Below are 22,095 nucleotides of genomic sequence, written 5' to 3' on the forward strand. Positions count from 1 at the left end.
TTCCTCACCCCACGCCAGGCACCCACAGCTGCAGCTTCCGAAAGAGAAGTGCATCAGCAAGCCACCTGGAGATGAAAACCTTGTACAGATGTGCAGGAAGATTCAGGGCGCCACCCGGTGTGCTCCTGCTCTGGACTCGGCCTGTGGCCAGCCCCTCCCTGCTCTGTGCCTCTGTGTCCCCTGGGTATGGAAGCTGTTGCCACAAACAGCCTTGTCTTCAGTTTCTATGACATTTTGACTCATGCCTCCTAATGTAGCCATATATTTTTTAAGTATTCATATCATTTTCCATTCTTTTACTTTCAACTTACGTTTTTATACTGTTTCTGCATATAGTTGACTTTTTTTCTGTTTCATTTAACATAATAGCATGGATTTGGGTTGAGTATTACCATCTTTTTCTATGCTTTCTATTTTTCCTACCTTTGTTCTGTTTCATTTTCTCGCCTTTCTTCACACTTTCTGGACTCAGCACTTCTTATAATAGTGTGCTATTTATTTTCTTTATAGTCTCTATTTATGAAAACCTCCATATCTCTTGCCTGACCAGGCAGTGACACAGTGGATAGAGCGTTAGACTGGGATGCTGAGGACCCAGGTTCAAAACCCTGAGGTCGTCGGCTTGTTCATGGGCTCATCTGGCTTGAGCATGGGTCTGCCAGTTTGAGCATGGGATCATAGACATGACCCCGTGGTCGCTGGCTTGAGCCCAACATCACCAGCTTGAGCAAGGGGTCACTGGTTTGGCTTGAGCCCCCCAGTCAAGGCATATATGAGAAAGCAATCAATGAACAACTAAGGTGCCACAACTATGAACTGATGCTTCTCATCTCTCTCCCTTCCGAGCTGTCCCTCCATCTCTCTCTTAAAATAAATAAATAAAAAATATAAAAATATAAAAAACCCTCCGTATCTTTATATCATTTTGCCATAATAATCCAAGGGTTCATTTCAGACAGGGGGACTTGGTGGTTGAGAACGTGCACTCCAGAGTCCAGCGGGTCTGGGTTAGAGTCTGAACGTGGTCACTTACAAACTGGGTAAGCAGGGGCAAACTACTCTCTCTGAATCCCATGACTTTGTCTGTAAAGGAGGGGCAATAACAGCCGTGTTTATCTGACCAGGTGGTGAGGAATGAGGAAATGATGCAAAATGTTTGGCAAGGTGCCACCTACACAGTAAGAACACAGCAGCAACCACTGTTACCACCGCTGTTGTTATTATTTCCCCGCCCCATGCCAGGCTCCAGCGAAGGGCCTCATTACTCCCCTGCCTGTCAGCTCCCAGAGGACTTCTTCCTGCCCCACGTCTCACATCCTGGCAGGCCCCCACCTGATCCCACCTTTTCACCTTGCTCTCTACACCCTTGGCCTAGTATTTTCTATCAAATGTGGTGGCATGCTCTGTTCACCCTCTCCGTTGTTTCTTCCAAGACACAGATTCCCAGTCAGACCTGGGAGCAGGCCTTAAATTAGGCTGAGTGTCCTGAGCTCCTTTCCCACCTTCCTTCCCCAAGATCATCAGTATGAGAAGGCCCATGAGGGGTAATCATCCTGGGACCTTCCTGATGGGCCTGCAGAGAAGCCCATGATAAGAATGTGTATACTATGAGCCGGAAAGAGTCGTGGCTACTGCTCACAGCTGTGTGACCTGGAGCAGGTCACAATCCCTTGGAGCCGCCATGCGATAAGAGAGCTCTTGATAGTGCCTACCTCATGTGGTCACGGTGAGAATTAAATGAGATGCTGCTTTAACATAATGCCCCACCTGCTCAGTAAATGAGACTTCCTCACCGTTATTTCTTTTAACTACATTTCTTCTCTGAAAAGCTGAAGAACTTAGGTACAAGAACTCCTAGCACCTCAGGGTCCAGGATTTGGCACAAACGTGTACAATTAATAAAGGAGGCGAGGAAGGCCATCACATGTGCCGGAACCGCTCGATCACTCCCCATTCCAAACACTTTCCCACACCCCACCTAACCTTCACTCTGCCAGCTCAAGCTGTCACCCTCCTAACCCACAAGGACATGCACATCACTCCTACTTCCCCTCCATTCACCAAGAAGACCAAATCCTCTAGACAGTCAAGGCCCCCACCACATCAGCCCAATCTACCTTTCCAGTTTCACCTCCCAAAACATCCCTCCACACTCAATCTGCCAGTATCTCTTTTTTGGGAGCCAATGACTCAGAATTCATTGTTCCTTCCTCTCTGGTCTTATCAGGCACTGCTTTTTATCTCTAATGACCTGGTCCTATATCTGCCTCTTCTACTCAATACAAAGGGTACAATTTGCTAATAAATAAGTCTGTTGATAAAAATAAATGATTGAATGAATAAGTGAGTGACTTTTTCCCCAGTCTATTCTAAGCATGGAAACTTAAGTCCACTGCGCATCCCTCCGCTCTCCACTCTCCAATGGCCCTCACCTCACTCAGATGAAGAGCTGAGCAGTGGCATGACTTACAAGTTCCTACATGACCTGACACCCAATTCCCTGCAGGGTCTCAGCCCCTTCCCCCTTGGTCCCATCTTACTTCACACCAATGACCTCCTTGCTATTCCTCACACATGTCAGGCACGTTCTAGCCTCAGAGCCTTTGCACTTGCTGTTCTCCCTGCCAGAACAGGATTCAACAGACTATTCCTGTAAAGAGCCATAAAGTAAATATTTCTGGCTTTGCAGGGTATAATGTCTCAACTCTTCAATTCTGCATGTAGAGCTCACGGCAAAAAGCAGCCTAGATGATAGATAAAGTAACAGATGTGAGCAGGTTTGGTGTTCAAGCTATAGTTTGCCAAACCTTGGCTTAGCTCATAGTAGGTGCTCCAAAAGTATTTACTGAAAGAATGAATCAATGAATGAACTATATACCCCATGAACCTGTGCAGAGCCAGTAACAACATAGAGCCCGGGTGAGAATCACATACCCAGGGCTGACAATTGGACAGCCAGCCTCCTCTAGTCACCCCCAGCACCAGCTCCCAGCCCTCGCATCCCCTAAACCCCATCTCCTAGCACCACCCTCCATGCCTGTCCCTGCAGGCGATGAGGCCACCCCTAGCCTTGAGACAACCTCTGGGTTTGGAAGTGGCAAAGCAGACACAACTCCCAAGACCCGGTTTTCATGCAAATCTCCTCAGTAATAAAAGAGGTGGAAATTGAAAAACATAAAATAGATGATATAGGAGCCAAACTGTGTCTAAATAGACTGGAGCTGGAGTTTTCCATAAGGTGTCAGTGAGTCTTTAACATGCAAATGATTGCTTCCCTCGGGGTATTTTAAAAGACCCTGTCAGCCGTGAAATATGTCTGTCAATGAAAAACACCTTTTATTATTAAACCCTTTGCTAATGAATCACCTGCCCTCTTCTGTTTACTTGCCTTTTTTGACTTTCACCTGAGTTACCTCTCGTAACAGCAACATCCTTTGGGAGGAGGAGGGGGCACCAAGATCCTAAACCCAATCATCAGATAACATGAGCAATAAGTAACCTTTACAACGCCCTTTGCACTTACTGTCTCATTAGATATTCTACACAACCCAGGGAGGTGAGACGTATCATTATCAGCCCCAGGTGTAAGTGAGAAAACCAAGGAGCACAGAGGGTGCGCGACGCACCCCAGGCGGCTCAGCTAGTCAATGGTGGAGTCAGAGCTTGAGCCTGCTTTCTCTGGGACGTGACCTGCGTGACAGGCACTCCCAGACTTCCTTTCACCAACACCCTTACCACTGTCCACAAGGTAACTGCATCAGGCACTGGGATTTCTGACCCTCTGCCACACCCGAACAATGCCAGGCATGTGGAAGATACTGCTTGGAGCCCTGGAAATCAATATGTCCCAAGAGCAACCAAAGCATTTCACTAGGAACAACTGATTCCAGTCTATAAAACATTTAGGAGAGCTGCGTTATTGTCAAATCTATCATAAGAATGGGATCCATGTTGCTGGACCACAGGGAACACCTCATGGGCGATGAAATGAGGCGAAAGCAGAGTCAGAGAAGTTCTACAGATGCGAAGTTGGTAGTCAAATGAAATACGCATTTCCTGGACAGAACTAAATAGGGCACCAAGCACTTACTGTCCATGGGCCACTAAGTGGCTGGACCTCTTCGGTTATCACTCACCTTAGCCCCCTCCCTGTGCCACATTCCGTGACAATAAGCCTGGAATCACCTCGCCCTGCTTGGTGCACAGGTGAGAATGGCCACAGAGGAAAGGAACTTAGGGCTCTAATTCCATTAATCCTGTAAAATGACCACAGCCTCCTCCCATTTCCTAGACAGGCTATTAGACAAATGAACATTATTTTTCTGGTCTGCTCCCAAGACTGGAAAAGACCCAGTAATGCCTTTTGAGGAATCAGGTTTGGATAAAAAGAAAATAATGTAGATGGTATCGTCATGGTTCGAATCCGGAAAGACACTGAGTCAATGCCCAGGGACCATCGAGTTGGCCTGAGCAGGTTTACAATCTGCCCTGCCCTGCCCTGCCCTGCAGAGAGGGATGCAGTCCCAATGTAACCGTACTCCCCTTCCTAGTGTTTGATGCCCAAAAGGTGGATGAATCAATCTTGATTAAATAAAGGAATCCCTAACTGATACCGAGGTCCCAGAGTAGACACGGAAAATAAGTCCCATCCAAGCAAAAAATAGAAATTTTCCATTCTCCTGGGGGAAAGGGACTCAGGGAAAACCAAGTGCCAAGAGCCAGCAGCAGGTTAAGTGAGTAAGCTTACAACGGGAGAGGTGGAGTGCCAAGTGCTTAAACATCTCATGCAACTTGCACAATACATTCTGAGGTGCCCACTATTAGAGCCTCATTCTACAGATAAGGAAGGTGGGTTTTAGAAACAGTAAGAAACAACAGGGAAGTGATGGAGCCTGAACTTGAATATAAGTGTGTCTTTCCAACTAAGAGAGCACAGGGTAAAGGCGAACAAGTGGCTTCCTGGGCCCTGAGGTAGGTGACAAGAACCCCTCTGACATGAAAACCTAAACCCAGGAGGTATAAGGTCTACCGGAAAGTTCTGTCCATTTCTTTTTTTTTTTTTTAGTTCTGTCCATTTCTATCACAAGTTTCGACACGTAAGCACATGTTTATTTGGCGCATGTGTGCCTCTCTATTTTTATCACTTAATGTATACATCAGGGGTCCCCAAACTACGGCCCGCAAGCCACATGTGGCCCCCTGAGGCCATTTATCCAGCCTCCGCTGCACTTCCGGAAGGGGCACCTCTTTCATTGGTGGTCAGTGAGAGGAGCATAGTTCCCATTGAAATACTGGTCAGCTTGTTGATTTAAATTTACTTGTTCTTTATTTTAAATATTGTATTTGTTCCCATTTTGTTTTCTTACTTTAAAATAAGATATGTGCAGTGTGCATAAAGATTTGTTCATAGTTTTTTTATAGTCTGGCCCTCCAATGGTCTGAGAGACAGTGAACTGGCCCCTTGTGTAAAAAGTTTGGGGACCTCTGGTATACATACTGACATAGCAAATTAACTAAAACAAAGTTGATTCACGTTAGTCTTATGTGTGAAGCAATAGTGTACCCATGGCTACTGATAAAGTTCATTTACGCCACTGTAATTTTTCCGAATTTCAACAAGGAAGAAATGCTAGAGAAGCATGTAGAAATTTATTGAAAATGTTTGGTGAAGGTACAGTTTCTGATAGGACATGCAGAAGATGGTTCGAAAAATTTGAAACAGGTAATTTCGACCTTTCTGATAAGCCATGTTCTGGGCGACCATCTTTGATCGATGACGATGGTGTTAAGACCATGTTGGAGCAAGATCCTTTTCTGACAACATCGGAGATCACAGAAAGGCTGAATTCAGCTCAGCAAACCATTTCAGACCATATTCGGAAGATAGGATTGGTGTGGAAATATATTACTTAGTAAACTTTATTGACGGTAAGAAAAATTTGTATTTTGTTTTATTCCAAAAACGGACAGAACTTTCTGGTAGACCTTATGTATTCAGTGAGTTGGGGGAGGGGGCGGTGGATGCCTGAATCAAGCAATATTCTTATCTTACAGGTCCCTTGTCTGACAGGAAAGTGTGGACAGCAGAAAGAAATGAAATGCAAAGTCTCCCAGCAAAGGTCAAACCTTGCATTTGGGAGGGCTATTGAGAAATAGCCAAGCCAGTAACACAAGATAGAATATGTAATTAGTCCACGAAGTACAGACTATACGAAAATCTGTCTATAAGGTATTGTGCAAGGAATTAACAGTGTACAAAGTAATATGCACATGTTTACTATAACTACAAAATTATATTGGCAAACAAGGACAGAAAGGCCCATAACCAAGTGTAAAGGGTTGGAGCTTTAAGTTCGTAGGATTTTTCCCTATACAACAGAACTTAAAAATAAGTCCCCACACCAGCGACATCCCCATCTCTAGGGGATGCGAACTCTTGCTCCCCACTCAGACCTACCAAATCAGAAACTTGGGGGCGGTCCAGCACTGTGTTCTAACAGCCCTCCACCTAATTCTGAGGCACGCTATAGTTTGAGAACCACTGCAAGAGGGAAATGCTTAAAGAAAACGTGCAAAGGCACAGATACACTCTTAATTCACTTTCAACTGGGCAAATAGTTCTTGAGCACCCCCGAAGTGCCACGCATCATGGAGGTAATCGATAAGGACTTGTTGAATTGAATGACTTCCTAGTCAGTTGAAAGAAAATGCCACAAACTAGAGAGAGAGAGCTGTACTAGGCAGGTGTCTTCTAAAGGCTGCTCTCCATACACGGACTGTCACGGGCACTCATTTATCGTGCGACACGAAAGCGCTGGGCCCTGCAAGGTGCTGGAAATCAGGAGCGCTCTGGGGCACGGCGCAGGTCCCGGCGGGAGGGTCAAGGTTTCTCCGTTGCCCTTTGATTGTGTTCAGGCCACACTCGAGCCCCAGCTGCCTGCGTCTTGGAGCACACAGACCACCTGGCGGTGAGCCACCTGCTGCCCTCCTCCAGCTCCGTCTCTACCTACATGCAAGAGTGTGCCACCGAAGTAGCCAGTCCACGCTTCAGCCCACTCGTAAGCCAAGCCGGAGAGTCGCCGTAGAGGGGGGCGGGGCACTGCCCGTCTCCTGAGCCACGTGCCCGAGCCCGGGGTGACAAGGTCACCGGCTGGGGTTTCTTCCCGGCTCCAGAGGTGGCTGCAGTAACCGGAGCAGGGCCGGGCGCCCGGCGCGTCCACACAGGATCCCCCGCGCTGTACGCACCGTGAGACCCCGGCGACCCCGGCTCTGCGCCCGCCTCCTAGTGGCCGCCCTACTCACCCTGAGGAAAGTCGCGCCGTGGAATCCGGCCTCCTGGCACGGCCCGGTAACAGTTCTCGGGAAACGTCGCTCCTCTCCACCCCGTTTGCGTTTGGTTAAACCGGGCGCCGCGCGGCCTGCCGGGACTTGTAGTTTTCCTTGGTTTCCTAAACTGCAGGGAACTCGGACAAATAACCACCAAGGTCGGGCTGGACCGCTGAATCCGGGGCGGAAAAGGGGTCACAGGCACTTTACTTATCAGATGTGAAAGCCTTGTTTCTTTGCCTGAGCCGCCGACATGGAATCTTCCTGAAAACTTGTTTTTCAAGGGGCTTTTCAAATAAGAAAGAGTTCAGGGAGTATGGAATTGTGGGTTGTGTATTTTAAATAAGGTATTAGAACAAGTAGGTGAGAAAGAAATTCACTAAATAGTAAATTATTTATTTGCTAAATAGTAAGAATGTGCTAATTAATCGTAATTATCTTTGGTTCCCATTTATTCATCACTGACAGCTATCGAATGTTTCTTCATAAGATGTACTGTACTTTGGCCCTGGCCGGTTGGCTCAGTGGTAGAGCGTCGGCCTAGCGTGCGGAGGACCCGGGTTCGATTCCCAGCCAGGGCACACAGGAGAAGCGCCCATTTGCTTCTCCACCCCTCCGCCGCGCTTTCCTCTCTGTCTCTCTCTTCCCCTCCCGCAGCCAAGGCTCCATTGGAGCAAAGATGGCCCGGGCGCTGGGGATGGCTCTGTGGCCGCTGCCTCAGGCGCTAGAGTAGCTCTGGTCGCAACATGGCGAAGCCCGGGAGGGGCAGAGCATCGCCCCCTGGTGGGAAGAGCGTCGCCCCATGGTGGGCGTGCCGGGTGGATCCCGGTTGGGCGCATGCGGGAGTCTGTCTGACTGTCTCTCCCTGTTTCCAGCTTCAGAAAAATGGAAGAAAAAAAAAAAAAGATATACTGTAATTTGGAGACATTTATCAGACATTCAATCATTCTGCAAACATCTCTTGAGCTACTTCCTGGGAGAACAGAGATGGGAGTGAGACTCACCTATCCATTCAATACAATCCCAATTAAAGTTCCGACAGGATTGCCCGACTAGCGTAGTCGGTAGAGCCTGAGACTTTTAAAGTTCCGACAGGACTTCTTCTGGACCTTCACAAGCTAATCTAAAATTTATATGCAAAAACAAAGGGCAAAGTATAGCCAAATTACTCTGGGGAAAGAGTAACATGTTTCAAGGATTTGCCCTTCCTTCTATAGTCATTTATTATAAAACTATAAAAATTAAGACATGTAACAATATAGGACTAGACAGAGGAGGAAAATGATACAGCCTAGAGAGCCCAGAAACAGGTCAGATAGAGAGCTTCCCAGACAAGAGAAAGCTAAAGGAGCATGACCTGCGGTGGCGCAGTGGATCGTGTGTGGACCTGGAATGCTGAGATCGCCAGTTCAAAACCCTGAACTTGCCTGGTCAAGGCACATATGGGAGTTGATGCTTCCTGCTCCTCCCCCCTTCTCTCTCTCTCTAAAAATGAATAAGTAAAATCTAAAAAAAAAAAAAAAAGCTAAAGGACTTCCTCACACCAAACCAGTACTACATGAAATATTAAAGGGCCTTCTTTAAGAAGAAGAAAAAAACTATAAAAAATATGAACAATAAGCCTGACCTGGAATGCTGAGGTTGCTGGATTGAGACTCCGGCTTGCCTGGTCAAGGTACATATGAGAAGCAACTGCAAGCTGATGCTTTCATTCCTCCTTCCCTCCACCTTTCTCTCTCTCTCTCTTTCTCTCTCTCTCTCTCTCCTCTAAAATCAATAAATAAAACCTTTTTATATGAACAATAAAATTTCAATAAATATATATCTATCAACAATTGAATCTAAATAAACAAAATAAATGAATAAGCAGAATAGAAACAGACTCAAAGAGAACACTTTGATGGTTGCCAGAAAGAGGGGCTTTGGGAGGGTGGGTGAATAGGTGAAGGGATGAAGAAGGACAAACTGGTTGTTACAGACAGTCATGGGAATGTAAAGCACAGCATAGGAAACACAGTCAATAATATTGTAAGAACTATGTATGGTGTCAGATGGGTACTAGACTTATCAGGATGATCAGTTAGTAAGATATGTAATATCTCATCACTGGGTTGTACACCTGAAACCCTGAAATAGTATAATATTGTATGTCAACTGTAATTGAAAAGCAAAACAAAAAAATGATTGAAAAATAATAAATAAATAAAGTTTAAAACTAGCAAATAAATAAGTAAATGAAAATGGACACTTTATTTTACTCATTTATTTTTTTAAGTGAGAGGAGGGGAGATAGACTTATACATGTGCCACAACTGGGATCCACCCAGCAACCTCCCCATCTGGGGCCAATGCTCTGCCCATCTTAGGCCAATGTTCACAACAGAGCTATTTTTAGCACCTGACGTGAGGCTTTATGGAACCATCTTCAGCACCCAGGCTGATGCACTTGATCCAATTGAGCCATGGCTACAGGAGGGGAAAAGAGAAAAAGTGTAAAGGGGGAGGGAAGGAGAAGTAGATGGTTGCTTCTCCTGTGTACCCTGACTGGGAATCGAACCCAGGACATCCACACATTGGGTCGATGCTCTACCACTGAGCCAACTGGCCAGGACTATTTTTTTTTTTTTTTTTAGAGAAAGAGAAAGGGAGGAACATTGATTTGTTTTTCCACTTATTTATACAGACAATTTAAAACCACAGAGGATATAAAGGTGAACAAAACAGACAAGGTCCTGGCCCTTGAAGAATGTCATTTGGCTGGGGTAGGGTAGGAGGAGACACACAGTAGACTAGCAAAGAGATAACAGGATAGGTGCATGATATAATAAACCCTGTGAAGGAAGGAAGCTGGGGAAGTGGTAAAGAGTAACTGGACAAAGTAGTCAGACAAGGCCTTTTGAGGCTGCTGTAACCTGATGGGTGAGAAAGTCAGCATTGGGAAGATGAGGAACCATGTTCCAAGCAGAGGGAACAGCAAGTAAAAAGGCCCAGGGGTAGGAAAGAGCTTGGTACATTTGACATGTTTTCAACTGAGATGGGATGTGACCAGAGAAGCTAAATATAATCTGCACAGAGTATCCAAAGCCATAAAGGGAAGCAACTAACTTATTTCAGAACCTGCCAGAGTCCCAGTTGTGTTTCTGGGGCAGCAAGGTCTGGGTTAGTAAATTGAGTATTTGGAATGCTGTCCAAGTAAGGTTTTCATGAAAGATACTGTATATCTTGTCCCAGAAGTGTACCATCTGGGAAAAAGTATCACATAGCAGCCAACCAGAGGAAAAACAAGAGAAAGCAAAGTACACGGTTCATCCTTAAGGCAAGGAGAAAAGACCACTGCAGAGGAAATAATAAAGGAACTGTGTCCTATGTTGGAGGAAAAAGCCTGAGGCCTCTGGTAGGGGAAGCAGGAAAGCCGCATTTGGTTCCAGCAGCATCTGAAAGGTGAGCAACACCCTACAGGGATCGCAGCTTGTTGGGCAGATAAAATATATTATGCTCACTTTATTAAAGATGGTGCTGCCCACACAGAAGCCGTCACCCAGGTGATATTAATGTGTGTTGGGGGCAGGCTGTGGGTAGGCAGGATTGTTGTAGCCTGGGGCTTGGTTTTGGGATTAAGCCTTTCCTACCCTTTTTGATGTGGGGTGGTACAATCCCATCATGCCTCAGAGAAGTGACTTTGTATTAGAGACTTCCCTATTTTGTATATTGGATTAAAGGTTTTGAATCATAGTTCCCATTGAAATATTGGTCAGTTTGTTGATTTAAATTTACTTGTCCTTTATTTTAAATATTGTATTTGTTCCCATTTTGTTTTTTTACTTTAAAATAAGATATGTGCAGTGTGCATAGGGATTTGTTCATATTTTTTTTTTATAGTCCGGCCCTCCAACGGTCTGAGGGACAGTGAACTGGCCCCCTGTGTAAAAAGTTTGGGGACCCCTGATCTACACTATAAAATGGGGGCAGAACAGGAGCTTGCGCTCTTGGCTCCTGAGATTATCATTAGAGGAGAGAGCAGAAAGAGGCCATGTGGCCAGGAGAAGCAGCCAAGATGGCAGAGTGCTGAGAGAGAAGCCAGTTTGGGCAGAGTTTGTGCAGGGAGAAGGAAGGAGATGGGGAACTGTAAAGCCAGAAGCCAAGGCTACCATCAGAGCAGCCCGGCTCATGCAGGTTCGCATTGGATTCGGACAGTCGGTAAAGAAACAACGGAGCCAAAAACTGGTGGGTCATAGTCTTTAATCCTAGCTTGCACCCGGCGGGCAAGTAAAAACACACACTGGCCTCCAAAACCCACTCACATTCAGTGCTCACAAAGCCACTGACTTATCCGAGTTTCTTAGAATCAAAGGTTTCTAGCTCACCAGACTTATTCACCTCTGTTCCCCATCTCCTTCCTTCTCCAGCATCAAACTGCACAAACTGGCCTCTCACTCAATACTCCGCCATCTTGGCTGCTTCTCCTGGCCACATGGCCTCTTTCTGCTCTCCTTTCTGCTCTCTCCTCTAATGATAATCTCAGGAACCAAGAGAGCAAGCTCCCATTCTGCCCCTATTTTATAGTGTAGAAATCCAAACCTTTAATCCAATATACAAAATAGGGAAGTCTCTAATACAAAGTCACTTCTCTGAGGCATGATTGGATTGTACCACCCCACATCAAGACGGGTGGGAAAGGAACAGAAGTGAATAAGTCTGGCGAGCTAGACACCTTTGATTCTAGGAAACTCGGATAAATCAGTAGCTTTGTGAGCACTGAATGCGAGTGGGTTTTGGAGCCCAGTGTGTGTTTTTTGCTTGCCCACCGGGTGCAAGCTAGGATTAAAGACTATGGCCCATAAGTTTTTGGCTCCGTTGTTTCTTTACCGACTGTCCGAATCCAATGCGAACCTGCATGGGCTTGGCTGCTGTGATAGTGGTGGCCCTGGCTACTGGCTTTACACAGCCATAGAAGCAGGAGAGGAAGGAATTATGGGCTAGAGACCAAGAAGCCTGTGTTAGCGCCTGCCAAGGACCAAGAATGTCCATCAGGACAAAAGCAGTCAACTCCAGACTTAGGGCCAGAAGGTCGGGGTCCTGCTACCCCAGAGGGCCAGGTATCATTTGCCAGGGAATTGGCAGGCCAGTCCATATACCATATATACATCTGTGAGCCAGGGTGGAGGGACAGAAGTGTGCTAGACACATCTCAGTTTCCATAACCATGACGTGGAAAATTGTTTGGCCTGTCCCCTGAGCTGGTCAGACAGGCCTGTACTTGATGAAAGGCTAAATGGAATATTTTATATCTGGGAGGAAGCAAGTCAAGGTGAGTTATCTGGAATTAGTTTGCAACCCAGGGCTAGAGTGATATGAACCACAGGGAATCTTATCTGCCTCTGACTGGCTGAAGAATCCCCCAAAAGACTCTTCACCCAGACCCTTCAGGGTGGTTTTTTTTTCATCTTTATTGAACTATAACTGGAATACCCTTAAGTTTTCTTAACTTCCCTAAGGGAGAGGGGAAAATCCTTATGAAAACCAGCTGATATATCTCAGTAAGCAATAAAAACCATATGAACTCATAACCAGAATTCTAAATCAATTTATTAGAGATACATATATCCCATATGCATTTATGTACAAATAAATGCCTATATATGCTATCATTTATCAAGTACTTATTGTTTAAGTGCTTTAAGTATATTTTCTAATATAATCCTCATGAGCTATAAATAGATATCTTTATGATCCCCATTTTATAGCTGAGCAAACTAAGGGACAGAGAGTTAAGTCACTTGTCCAAGATCACTCCATAAGGGCAGAGCTGGGATTCTACCCCATGATTATGACTCCAGAGCCCATATTCTGGATTGGGCAGCCCACTCTGATCATAGATGTATTCAGAGAGGGCATCATTGGAAGCAAGTATCCAGGCTCAAAGTAAAAGATACCCTGAGTTCTTTGAGTGATTTTAACAGGAAATAGGCAAGCTGGCTCAGCAGTAATCTTTCATTGCCAACCATTAATTGACCGTATCTCTCATATCAAGAGGTAGGATGGACTGGGAGTTAGACAAGCTGGGTTAAAGTGCTACCTATGTTACTAACTGGCTGCCAGCCTCGGACCTTGGACCTGCTAGTCATTGTCCCTTCCTGGGCTTCAGGATTCTCTTTTGCAAAGTAAAGGGAGTTTGTTGACAGAACTCAAAGGCTCTTCCAACTCTCACAGAGCCCATTTATTTTGAGTTTGTAAGTAGTGTCCTGCCTCCTACAGACTGACATGGAGGGCACACTGAGTAATCACCTGTGCTAGTCTCCAGTCCAGGGGTCGCCAAACTATGGCCCGCGGGCCACATGCGGCCCCCTGAGGCCATTTATCCGGCCCCCGCCGCACTTCCAGAAGGGACACCTCTTTCATTGGTGGTCAGTGAGAGGAGCATAGTTCCCATTGAAATACTGGTCAGTTGGTTGATTTAAATTTACTTGTTCTGCCCTGGCCGGTTGGCTCAGCGGTAGAGCGTCGGCCTAGCGTGCGGAGGACCCGACTTCAATTCCCGGCCAGGGCACACAGGAGAAGCGCCCATTTGCTTCTCCACCCCTCTGCCGCACTTTCCTCTCTGTCTCTTTCTTCCCCTCCTGCAGCCAAGGCTCCATTGGAGCAAAGATGGCCCGGGCGCTGGGGATGGCTCTGTGGCCTCTGCCTCAGGCGCTAGAGTGGCTCTGGTCGCAACATGGCGACGCCCAGGATGGGCAGAGCATCGCCCCCTGGTGGGCAGAGCGTCGCCCCTGGTGGGCGTGCGGGTGGATCCCGGTCGGGCGCATGCGGGAGTCTGTCTGACTGTCTCTCCCTGTTTCCAGCTTCAGAAAAAATGAAAGAAAAATAAAATAAAATAAAATAAAAAATAAAAAATAAAAAATAAATTTACTTGTTCTTTATTTGAAATATTGTATTTGTTCCCGTTTTGTTTTTTTAACTTTAAAATAAGATCTGTGCAGTGTGCATAGGGATTTGTTCATAGTTTTTTTTTTATAGTCTGGCCCTCCAATGGTCTGAAGGACAGTGAACTGGCCCCCTGTGTAAAAAGTGTGGGGACCCCTGCTCCAGTCCATCCTCCCCAGGGCTCTCTGCACCCTCTGGGCCCTGCTGTGCCGCAGGACTCTGACTGGCACAGCTTGCTTCCCCAGCGTTCCCCTGCCTTCTGCCTCTAGTTAAGCTTGACCATGAGCAGGAGACAGGGAGCCAAAGGAGTGAGAAGTCTAGATGTTTGTTCACACACACACACACACATACACACACACACACACACACACACACACCCTACTCTGTGACCTGCCCGTCCTTTCTGCATTGCACAGCTCCTGTCAGGGTACCTCTGCCCAAGCCCCAACCCTTCTTGCTGGACTCAGGAACACTGTTCCTACATGCTGCCCCTTTAGACTTAGGGGTAGTGATTGCTTCCAGCTATGTTTGTGCCAGCTGCTTCCCCCACCATTTATTGGTTCCCTTAATTGCCCATACCTATTTATTCTACACACTCCATTCATTCAACACTGTATTCCTGTGCGACCCTGACTGCCCCCTGGTGGTGAGATGGCTTTCCTCCTTGTTACTACTACCATGATGCTGAAAATCTCTCAACCTGTCATGAACCAACACAAGAATCCCAGACTTCTGGCAAGGAACCTATAAATAGGCACTTTAGGTCCTGGCCAGTTTGCTCAGTAGGATAGAGCATCAGCCAGACATATAAATGTCCCAGATTCAATCCCCAGTCAGGGCACACATGAGAAACTACTATATGCTTCTCTTCCCCTCCCTCTTCCACTTCTTTCTTCTCCTCCTGCAACCAGTGGCTTGATTGGTTCGAGCATTGGCCCCAGGCACTGAGGATAGATCCTTGGTCTGAGCATTAGCCTCAGGCACACTGAGGATAGCTCGGTTGATTCAAGTGTTGGCCCCAGGTGGGGGTTGCCAGGTGGATCCTGGTTGGGGCACATGCAGGAGTCTATCTCTCATTCTTTCACTTAAATAAAAATAAAAAATAAAAGAAGTCGGCACTCAGGGAGCAGGATTCCTCCATTTTCCCATAGTGGTAGGAGTATCAACTTTAATGTTCTATTAACTGAAGTCTATAAAAGCTTCTCAGGTTGTCTTGAGAGAAGCAACATGTAGTCAGACACACCTGGGTTTGGATCCTGGCTTCAATTCACTGGGTTTAAATCCTAGATCAGCTACTTATAGGTTGGGAGGACTTCCTGTGCCTTAGATTTCTCATCTATAAATTGGGGATAATAGTACCTGCCTCTCTTTGCTGAAAAAGATTGAATAGGACAGCCTATGTGAGAGCTAGTCCAATGCCTGGCACATATCAAATAGATGCTCAGTAAATGTTAATTCCTTCCCTCTCCATTAGGCAACTAGGAGGAGGAGAGAGGAAGTCATGAAAACAATTAGGTGAGGTAAGCGGCAACTCCAGAAGTACCACACCTCCTCCTTCAGTTCTCCAAATGGAATAGCCAGGGCTAGAATGGCAATGGACCAACGCGGAAAGAAAGAAAAGGAAAGAAGGAAGGAAAGAAGGAAGATGGAAAGAAGGAAGGAAAAAAGGAAGGAAGAAAGGAGGGAAGGAAAGAAGGAAGGAAGAGAGAAAGGAAGGGGAAAGAAAGAAGGGAAGGAGGGAGGGAGGAAGGAAGGAAGGAGGGAAGAAGGAGAAAGGAGGAAGGGAGGGAGGGCAGGAGGAAGCAAGGGAGGGTAGGAGAGAGGGAAAGAAGGAGGGAGGAAAGAAGGAAGGAAGGAAGGAAGGAAGAAGGAAGGAAAAGAGAGATGGGGGAGGGAGGGAGGGAGGGAGGAGGAAGGAAAAGAAGAAAGAAAGAAAGAGAGAAAGAAAGAAAGAAAGAAAGAAAGAAAGAAAGAAAGAAAGGGAAAGGAAAGAACAATTCATCAAAAACCAGGCTTTGTCAAAAAAAAAAAAAAAAAAAAAAAACAATGCTCAAACCCAACTGCCGCAAGCAATTAGGGAACAATAGCTAAATACTTTCTATAATTAGAGAGAGAAACCATCGCTAGTGATCAGAGTGCCTTTGTCTGCACTGACCCTCTACACCCAGTGAAGGTCTTGGCTCACGTGTAAGATGGAGACTGGGGATCTTTGTGTCTTTTTTTTAGTTTTCTTGAGAAATTAAATCTCACAGCACCCCTTTTGTTGCCAAGAAAGGAGGGCAGAGGAGACACTGAGCACCCTCTCCTCAGAAAAGAAAGGCAATTGGAACTGTGACTCATGTCAAGGCTAATTTGATTCTGAAAGAAGAAAGGGTGTTGTAGCTTCCCCTGAGAGCTCCTGACAGACACCCAGGTCCTACCCTGTTCGTGGGCCAGGTGGGTGGGTTGGCATTTCTGTAGGAAGAGAAAGCACATGTGCTTTTTCACCCATTTATCATGCCTCTTTTGCTAAAATCTGAGGAGGAGCAAATCCTTATCTTTAGCAATGGAAACTCTAGACTAAAGCAAAGAAGAGGATCTTCCCACAAACATTAGTGTGAGAGAACTGCTCTCTTGGTCTTCACAGAAGCCCCCTGGCCTGAACCTCTGCACCTGCCCAGACACTGAAATTTTTCCGGGACCCCCAGTTTCAAACTCAGGTCCTCCTTCTCAGTCCCTCATCACTACCGACCTCAGCCTACTGGCGCTTCCTGCTCTAGACCCTTTCCATCACCCCCTTCCTCCCATTCCTCTCACCACAAACATTGTCAAGCTCTCCCTACATTCATGTCTAGACTTTTCCACAGACTTCCATCCAATCCCCCTTCCTCCAGAATCCAGCTCCTCAAAAACATCTCACAAAACACCACCTCTGCCATTCTCTATATGGGGACTTTCTAAACTATGGATGAAGTGCCCCTGGAGGTACACTGGATAATTTTAGGTGGTGCGGTACACATGGTTAGATCCTGCCCGGGTTGCCTTTACCAGGCCAGAACCCCACCATTCAGAGACTGTGAGTGTTGGCTGCTAACAGTTCACACCTGCCCCATTTTCTGGGAAACTGGCCCGACTGAAGGGAGCTGTCTCCGCAGGATGTGTCTGGCCAGTCACACCCTCTCACATTCCCCCATTATGCTTTCAGGAAGACGTTCTGATTCCTGAAGACTGGGATGCTACAAACTGTTCTTTTGGGAGGAAACCAGGTCAGTGTTGGAAAATCGAGGATACCTGCAATTCAGCTCTGTGAGCGGCCGTGGAGGCTGAGTTGTCTCCCTGACTGGAAGGAGCAGTTATCGGGTGTCTACTATGTTCCAAGTACTGAGCCACTGTTAAGCACCAAGCCTTGTTCTGAAAATTCTGATATAAACAAGATGACATTCTTTCCCTGCTGAGAAGCCCATCAGCTGGTAGACGCAGATAACTTTTTTTAATTTTACAATTTCTAAAGTGCTGTATAGACATATGTATAAAGTAATACTGGGTGGGCGGAGGGATCTACTCTGTTCCTGAGCGTAATGAAGTTCATGATCCCACAGCTGGGGTCCAGTTTGGACTCTCCCAATTACTAGCTGAGAGACCCCAGCAAGTCACTGACGGTGTCTGTGGGCAAAAAGAGCAATTAAAATGCCCTGTAGAAGTCTGAACATTGTCTCTGGTTAATAGGATTGCAAGTGGTTATTATTTTCTTCTGTTTTCTTTTCTATTTTTAAATTTATTTTTCTTGACAACAGAAAGCGACAGAATAAATCCTTTCAAAAATGGGAAATAGGGAATCACTAAATTTTTTTTTTTTTTTTTTTTTTTTTTTTGTATTTTTCTGAAGCTAGAAACCGGGAGAGATAGACAGACTCCCGCATGCGCCGGACCGGGATCCACCCGGCACGCCCACCAGGGGGCGACACTCTGCCCACCAGGGGGCGATGCTCTGCCCCTCCGGGGCATCGCTCTTCTGCAACCAGAGCCACTCTAGCGCCTGGGGCAGAGGCCAAGGAGCCATCCCCAGCGCCGGGCCATCTTTGCTCCAATGGAGCCTTGGCTGCGGGAGGGGAAGAGAGAGACAGAGAGGAAGGAGAGGGGGAGGGGTGGAGAAGCAGATGGGCGCCTCTCCTGTGTACCCTGGCCGGGAATCGAACCCGGGACTTCTACACGCCAGGCCAACACTCTACCACTGAGCCAACCGGCCAGGGCTGGAATCACTAAAATTTTTAAACATGGTTGAATTCTCAGAAGTATATCCAAGGTCCACCCTATTGAAGCACATTCCCTCCTCCCCAGACTCTGTCTGGTCACGTGCCTCAAAGGGTGGCTGGTAGAATCACCATCTTTAAAATCACTTAGATTGCAGGGGAGCCCAGAAATCTGTTTTTTAACAAGTTCCCTAAATGGTTCTTTTCTGTACCCTAAGCCTGAGAACCACTGTGAAGATGAATGAAGCATTCTATTTACATTAATTTTCTGAGTAACTAGGGCTTATTCACATATATACCTTTTTGAAAGTTTTGCACATTTTTGTAAAGTTTGCTAAACAGTGTGTTTTCTTCGTGACTGTGGCTCATGCCCATGATATGGAGTGGACATTCCTTTTGAGTTCTATGGGACTATGTCCCTGTCTCTAAAGGGGTCCTGGGCTATGACACTTTTATAGTTCTATGTATTTTTTACTGTTATTCACCATCCTGTGTCTTTTATGCTTTTATAAAGCATCATTTATTTATTGCCTCCTGGGATACAGATTGTCTCACTAGAAGAAAAGGGCACTACTTTGAGAAATGAATCATTCCAGATCTGAAGGTAAAATAACTACGATGGTCCTGGAATATCTCATAACAGAAAGCACGGAAGTTATCAAAGACAACTGGGGTTGGGTCAGAAGGACTCAGAAGGCAACATGAAGAGCCTCCCACTTGCTGAAAGTGGGACAATTTGATCATCAATCAACTGAAAACATAAATGAATTAAAGCACATCAAGTATGTCTAACTCCATGAGTTTATATTGATATTTTAAAAATAAGTCACTTATGAAGAATGCTAGGAAACCACCTACTTATTTTAAAAACTAGATATTAGAGGGAAAAAAACAAGGCATTTATTCTCTTTGTTGTCTCTTCCAACTGGTAATCAAATCGTTGATGAAAGGAAAATCTCCTTTACAGAAGTATTCCAGCTAACAAATGAAAGAGAAATGATAGAACATCACCAGTTTGTAATTCCTAACGGTTTATGGTTGTAGCAATAAGCATAAATGGCTGCTGATGTCACAGGAAAGACTGCCAGACTTTGAAGCTTCCAGATAGAAGTCAACACGCTGTCTCTGAAGTTGCTTTATCCCTCCCACACCTCACCTCAAAAACGAAGCAAAATGAAACCCTGAATCTGATCCAGCCTCTAGATCTAACGAAGAATTGACAGCAAATGACAGAGGAGGAACAACATCACACAGATAAAATCAAGGCTATGGAAAACCTTACAAGGCAAACAACCTAGCTTCTTCAATAAATTATTGCATGAAAAAAAAACAGAGACGGATGGGAACCTGTAAAGTAAAAGGGATATCAGACATATCAACCAATCACAATGATTAAAACTTACTTGGATCTCGATTATAGATGAATAGATATAGTTTTATTTATTTCATAGGTACAGATGGATTGATATATTCAAAAAGCAAAACCAAGAATACATAAAAATATATAAAACATAAAAATGTTAAGACAATCAGGAAAAAGCCAACACTGATTGGATATTTGACGATATCTCAGTGTCTAAAAATCAGAATGTCTTTCTGAAAACATAATGGGGGAATGTGAGAGGGTGTGGCTGGCCAGACACATCCAGCGGAGACAGCTCTCTTCAGCCCGGTCAGTTTCCCAGAAAATGGGGCAGGTGTGAACTGTTAGCAGCCAACACTCACAGTCTCTGAATGGTGAGTTTTGATATTAAGGAATTAATATTTTTTTAATTTAGGTGTGATAATGAAACTGTGGTGGTAGTTTTTTAAAATGGATTTTTATCTTTTAGAAACACATGCTGAAATCTTTAAAAATAGAATATGGCCTTTGAGATTTGTTTCAAAATAATCTGGAGGAGGGAGAAAGAAAGGGTAATATAGACAAGATTGGCTCTGGGTTGAAAATTGTTATAGCCTGTGATGAATTTATCAGGTTCATCTTTCTAGTTTCTCTATTTTTGAATAGGTTTGAAATTTTTATAAATAAGATATCCTGCAAATTCATGGTTAAAGCTTAAAGATTTCAGAAAAGAAAAGAAAATATAAATTATCCATAATCTCACCCTGCAGAGATAATCACTACTATCGTTCCACAGTATATTCTTCTAGGTTTTCAAATAATATGTAATAAAAATCCTGCTGTGAATATTGTTTTGTATCTGCTTTTTTAACTTAAGATACTATATTTTTCCTTGTTAAAAATTCTGAAACATTATTCTTAATAGTTGCATTAGTATTGTAGTTCCTAACATTTATTTAATCAAAACACTATCTTTGCTACTAAACATTTTACTGCTATGAACATCCTTGAAAACCTTTATTTTGGAGTAGGTACTATTCATTTTTTAAAAGTAGAGTTTAGTTGTTAAAGGAATATAAATATGTTTATAATATAAATATTTTAATACATACTGTCAAATTGTTCTCTCAAAAGCTTATATTCAGGCCCTGGCCGGTTGGCTCAGTGGTAGAGCATCGGCCTGGCGTGCAGAAGTCCCAGGTTCGATTCCCGGCCAGGACACACAGGAGAAGCGCCCGTCTGCTTCTCCACCCCCTCCCTCCTTCCTCTCTGTCTCTCTCTTCCCCTCCTGCAGCCAAGGCTCCATTGGAGCAAAGATGGCCCGGGCGCTGGGGATGGCTCCTTGGCCTCTGCCCCAGGCGCTAGAGTGGCTCTGGTCGCAACAGAGCGACGCCCCAGAGGGGCAGAGCATCGCCCCTGGTGAGCAGAGCGTCTCCCCTGGTGGGCGTGCCGGGTGGATCCCGGTCAGGCGCATGCGGGAGTCTGTCTGACTGTCTCTCCCCATTTCCAGCTTCAGAAAAGAAAAAAAAGCTTATATTCATTTATGTTCCTTCTAGTAGCAAGGTAGGATTCCCCTTTTCCCAAAACATGCTCTTACTCTTTTGAAAGCATTTAATTTTTCCTATTTAATAAAAAATTTTAAGTCAAAAAACAATTGATAACTGTGTTGGACTCAGACAGACCTATATCTGAATATTGTTAGCTGTGTGATATTGAGACTTACCTAATATCTCTGGTCTGGAAAAAGAATAATATTGGGAAGTCATGGACATTGACTAAGACAGGGGTTGGGAACCTATGGCTCACGAGCCAGATTTGCTCTTTTGATGGCTGCATCCAGCTCTCAGACAAATCTTTAATAAAAAAAATAACATTAAAAATATAAAACATTCTCATGTATTACAATCCATTTATTTTTTACTGCTTATGTTCATGGTTGTGGGTGGCTGGAGCCAATCACTGTTGTCCTCCGGGACAACACCAAATTTTTATTGGATAATGCTTAATGTACACAGGTTGTTGTATAACTCTCATGGAATTACATTTTAAAATATGTGGCATTCATGGCTCTCTCAACCAAAAAATTTCCTGACTCCTGGACTAAGATAATAAATGTAGTGATATATTATCTGTACATTTCTTAGCACAGTACCTGGCTTGGTAGATGTTATCTATAACTATCATCATTATCATTATTATTCCATACTGCCTTCCTATAAAATAAAATTCATAGTGTTGGGGACAGCTGTGTTCTTTTTCATGAAGGAGGCTTTTTAC

The 22,095-nt window shown here is 45.0% G+C and overlaps 1 protein-coding gene across 5 annotated transcripts in view; it reads right to left on the reverse strand.

Annotated features, from left to right (window-relative positions):
• The window catches only part of ADCK1 (aarF domain containing kinase 1), a 122,473-nt gene extending 115,037 nt beyond the window's left edge, over positions 1–7,436 (reverse strand). For 4 of the 5 annotated variants that reach the window (XM_066276300.1, XM_066276298.1, XM_066276302.1 and 1 more), the window contains exon 1: positions 7,303–7,436. The gene's annotated coding sequence lies outside the window, so the exon portion shown is untranslated. The remainder of the gene's footprint in view (positions 1–7,302) is intronic. The other variant, XM_066276299.1, reaches the window with a different exon arrangement.
• Between the last annotated feature and the right edge of the window lie 14,659 nt (positions 7,437–22,095).

This window comes from Saccopteryx bilineata, chromosome 4 (genome assembly GCF_036850765.1).
Source record: "Saccopteryx bilineata isolate mSacBil1 chromosome 4, mSacBil1_pri_phased_curated, whole genome shotgun sequence".
Lineage (NCBI taxonomy): Eukaryota > Metazoa > Chordata > Mammalia > Chiroptera > Emballonuridae > Saccopteryx > Saccopteryx bilineata.